The sequence below is a fragment of the Macrobrachium nipponense genome, chromosome 45, assembly GCF_015104395.2.
Source record: "Macrobrachium nipponense isolate FS-2020 chromosome 45, ASM1510439v2, whole genome shotgun sequence".
NCBI lineage: Eukaryota > Metazoa > Arthropoda > Malacostraca > Decapoda > Palaemonidae > Macrobrachium > Macrobrachium nipponense.
In genome coordinates this window covers 49,725,685-49,730,918 of record NC_061105.1, presented here as the reverse complement: position 1 = coordinate 49,730,918, position 5,234 = coordinate 49,725,685, and positions in this window count along the sequence as shown.

Here is a 5,234-nt window from a genome sequence, read left to right as displayed (position 1 = left end):
ACGACAAGAGGCGTTCTATGCCTTTATCATCAATCAAACTTTTTATGGATGGCATGGAAAGGGTGTGGAAGACTAAGGAAGGAAAGAAGTGAAAGGAGATCATTAGTAAGCGCTCTCATGCTGCTCGGCGTTTGTCTGCCTCTCTATGCATCTTTGCCATATGTATATATATATATATATATCTAATAAAAGGAGCCCATAAAAACACCAAATGTAGAAGAGCAAAAGTACTATATTTCAGTAGACTGCTGGTCTCTCTCTTCAGGTATATGAATGAGAAAAGTTTACAGAAAAGGTGGTATTTATACCAAGAGATTCGTCCACAAGTAAGCCAATTTAGGTCACCCCCGCTGATAATCTTCCTTTAATCTTCTTAAGCGTTGGTTGAATGAACACTGCGTCGACGATGTCTGATGTCCAATTCCCTTTTGAGATGTTCATTACCTGCTTCTCTTTTATTAAGGCCGATTCCATCATTTGACTCTTGTACCGGCAGTTGCTGCTATAAATTACACGTGACATATTCCAGTTTATTCTATGGTTATGTTCATTTATATGGTTGAAAATAGCCGAGTTCTGTTGTCCATACCTAACTGACCGTTTGTGTTGTATTAATCTCTGGGGAAGTGATTTACCTGTAAATCCGATGTAAGATTGGTCACAGTCCTGGCATGGGATCTCAAATACCCCAGAGTCTTTGGGCGATGTCTTTTGTTGGACGTTAATCAGGGATTTGGCTAAGGTATTTGGGTAGGTTAAATTGCAAAAGGGTGGATTTCCCAAGGGTGTGAGTTAATCCTCTTAATTGTCTCCAGGTGGGGAATTTTGATTTTATTGTTGGGTGTGTCTCTGGTCTTGTCTTTAGGGGGTCGGTAGAAAATTACGTTTGCTTTTTGAATTGCTTTCTCAATTATATGGTCAGGATACTTTAAAGATGAAAGTTGCTTGCGAATTAGTTCAAATTCTTTTTCCAGGAAATCTGGGGAACAAATTCGTAAGGCTCTTAAGAATAGGTTGCTAGCTACACCTATCTTGATAGTATTGTCATGATAGCTAAAGTAGTGAATATATGAAAGTGAGAAACGTTGGTTTTCTGTATATGGTAAATTTGTATTCTGTCGTGTCTCTGATTATTAAAACATCAAGAAAAGGAATTTTTGTTGTCTGTTTCCCATTCAACTTTAAATTTGATGCTGGGCACTAATGCGTTTAATTTTGAGAGGAATTCATTAAAATTACCCCACTTATTATCCAAAATGTTAGTATGTCATCCACGTATCTCATCCACAGCATGTTTTTGGGTTTTATTGCATTTATTACTGTAGTTTCAAAGTATTCCATGTACAGATTGGCTAAAATAGGACTTAAAGGACTACCCATACTACACCCGAATTTTTGCTTGTAGAATGATTCCCGAATGAAAATACGTTATTAGATGCACATAATTCAACTAACTTTATTATTTTGTCAAGTGCCAAAGGGAAATGATCTGAATAGGGGATAATTTTTCCCTTAAAAACTGAAGAACGTCCTGTACTGGTACTTTTGTGAATAGGGAGTCTACGTCAAGGCTTAAAAGTTTTATGTTGTGAAGTGGTATATGTGCTTCTCTGAATTTGTGACAAAAGTCTTCCGAATGTTTGATGTGACTGGGAGAAAAAGTGCTAAAAAAGGAGAAAGGAGGCCAGCTAACCATTTAGAAATTTTGTAATTGAAAGCTCCGGCGCATGAAACGATGGGTCTGAATGGAAGATTGTCTTTGTGAGTTTGGGAAGACCATATAAAGTAGGGTAATTTAGGATTAATTACTTTAAATTTCTCTAATAGTTCAATACTCTTTTGTCTTGGCCAATTAATCTACTTTCCGAAAAAATTCTGTGGGAACGTTCTGGAGGGGATTTTTCGTCAGTTTTTTCGTAAGTATTTGTGTCGCTAAGGAGCTGGTTGATTTTGTCGAGGTAGAAGTCTTTGTCCATTATTACAATTTTGCCGTCTTTGTCGGATCTACTTATTATAACATCTAACTTTTTTAGCGAGTGGATGGCTATCATGAATCTGCGGGGAACAGGATATTTCTTATGAAGGTCAGTTAAAGCATTTAGTAACACTCCTTTTTAAACATATCTCTTCACGGCTGTAGTTTTTTGTCAGATATGAATTTATCAAAAACCACTATGAAGTCTAGGTTGTTTTTTGCGGTCTGGCATAAGGGCAAAGGATAAGCCTAAATTTAAAACTAAATGTTGATTTACAGTAAGGGGGGTGTTGGATAAGTTTAAAACTTTGTCTTGTTGTTCAAGATTATTCCATGCGCTAAATGCTTTAACTGACCTTCATAAGAAATATCCTGTTCCCCGCAGATTCATGATAGCCATCCACTCGCTAAAAAAGTTAGATGTTATAATAAGTAGATCCGACAAAGACGGCAAAATTGTAATAATGGACAAAGACTTCTACCTCGACAAAATCAACCAGCTCCTTAGCGACACAAATACTTACGAAAAACTGACGAAAAATCCCCTCCAGAACGTTCCCACAGAATTTTTTTCGGAAAGTAAGATTAATTGGCCAAGACAAAAAGAGTAGTTGAACTATTAGAGAAATTTAAAGTAATTAATCCTAAATTACCCTACTTTTATGGTCTTCCCAAAACTCACAAAGACAATCTTCCATTCAGACCCATCGTTTCATGCGCCGGAGCTTTCAATTACAAAATTTCTAAATGGTTAGCTGGCCTCCTTTCTCTTCTTTTTTAGGCACTTTTTCGCCAGTCACATCAAACATTCGGAAGACTTTTGTCACAAATTCAGAGAAGCACATATACCACTTCACAACATAAAACTTTTAAGCCTTGACGTAGATAGACTCCCTATTCACAAAAGTACCAGTACAGGACGTTCTTCAGTTTTTAAGGGAAAAATTATCCCCCTATTCAGATCATTTCCCTTTGGCACTTGACAAAATAATAAAAAGTTAGTTGAATTATGTGCATCTAATAACGTATTTTCATTCGGGGAATCATTCTACAAGCAAAATTCGGGTGTAGTATGGGTAGTCCTTAATTTCCTATTTTAGCCAATCTGTACATGGAATACTTTGAAACTACAGTAATAAATGCAATAAAACCCAAAAACATGCTGTGGATGAGATACGTGGATGACATACGAACATTTTGGGATAATAAGTGGGGTAATTTTAATGAATTCCTCTCAAAATTAAACGCATTAGTGCCCAGCATCAAATTTAAAGTTGAATGGAAACAGACAACAAAATTCCTTTTCTTGATGTTTTAATAATCAGAGACACGACAGAATACAAATTTACCATATACAGAAAACCAACGTTCTCACTTTCATATATTCACTACTTTAGCTATCATGACAATACTATCAAGATAGGTGTAGCTAGCAACCTATTCTTAAGAGCCTTACGAATTTGTTCCCCAGATTTCCTGGAAAAAGAATTTGAACTAATTCGCAAGCAACTTTCATCTTTAAAGTATCCTGACCATATATTGAGAAAGCAATTCAAAAAGCAAACGTAATTTTTCTACCGACCCCCTAAAGACAAGACCAGAGACACACCCAACAATAAAATCAAAATTCCCCACCTGGAGACAATTAAGAGAGTAACTCACACCCTTGGAAATCCAACCCTTTTGCATTTTACCTACCCAAATACCTTAGCCCAAATCCTGATTAACGTCCAACAAAAGACATCGCCCAAAGACTCTGGGTTTATTTGAGATCCATGCCAGGACTGTGACCAATCTTACATCGATTTACAGGTAAATCACTTCAGAGATTAATACAACACAAACGGTCAGTTAGGTATGGACAACAGAACTCGGCTATTTTCAACCATATAAATGAACATAACCATAGAATAAACTGGAATATGTCACGTGTAATTTATAGCAGCAACTGCCGGTACAAGAGTCAAATGATGGAATCGGCCTTAATAAAAGAGAAGCAGGTAATGAACATCTCAAAGGGAATTGGACATCAGACATCGTCGACGCAGTGTTCATTCAACCAACGCTTAAGAAGATTAAAGGAAGATTATCAGCGGGGGTGACCTAAATTGGCTTACTTGTGGACGAATCTCTTGGTATAAATACCACCTTTTCTGTAAACTTTTCTCATTCATATCCTGAAGAGAGAGACAGCAGTCTCTGAAATATAGTACTTTTCTCTCTACATTTTGGTGTTTTTATGGGCTCCTTTTATTAGATGGAATTCTGTTGTTACAGAACATTTTTACCAGTCATATATATATATATATATATATATATATATATATATATATATATATATATATATATGTGTGTGTGTGTGTGTGTGTGTGTGGTGTGTGTGTGTGTGTGTGTGTGTGTGTATCTTGCGAAAAAAGGTTTTTATTGTTTACCAAAAATTTGAATGTGGTCAGTTGCCGCCCTTTATAATCCTTTAATTGTCTTGTCCCCGTTTCTGAGCAGTTGGGCTTAATCTTTTTGTAAACCACTTAAATTGTACCCCTGTTTTGTGTGGGGAGGGAAGGTCACTAATTCTTCAGGTGTGTTGGATTCTAGGTACTTATTTCCTTTTTATAATCTCTACCTGTCATTTATACGACCCTTCCTTGTACACTCATGTTGCTATATATGTCAGTCTGCTAGGTAAGGACTTTGAGTCGAAAGATCTTGCAGCACTTCATTGTTTCTCTTTCCTCTGTGGCTTCTTACCTTTATATAAGCCAATAATAATATATATATTATAATTTATATATAATATATCATGTATATATTATAAGTATAATAATAATATCTATATATATATATAATATATATATACATATATATTATACATATATATATATATATATATTATTAATATATAATATATAATTATATATGTATACATATATTTCAGTAAAATATAAAAGTGGGAATGGAATTAACCAGTGCATTATTACTCAAACACGCGAAACACACACACATATTTATAGTATATACGTATATATACTATATATGTGTGTGTGTGTGTTCGCGTGTTTGTTTGAGTTATAATTCTGTGGTTAATTCCATACCCATTTTTATATTTTACTGAGTACGAAAGAAAAACCTTCGAATATGCTGTACTGCATTGGTAAGAGAAGTGAAGAAGAACAATCTTGAATTTAAGGTGCAAAAATTAAACAAGTGTGAAAAACGATATTTCTGACTTCGATATTTTACTACTGAGAATGGAAATATT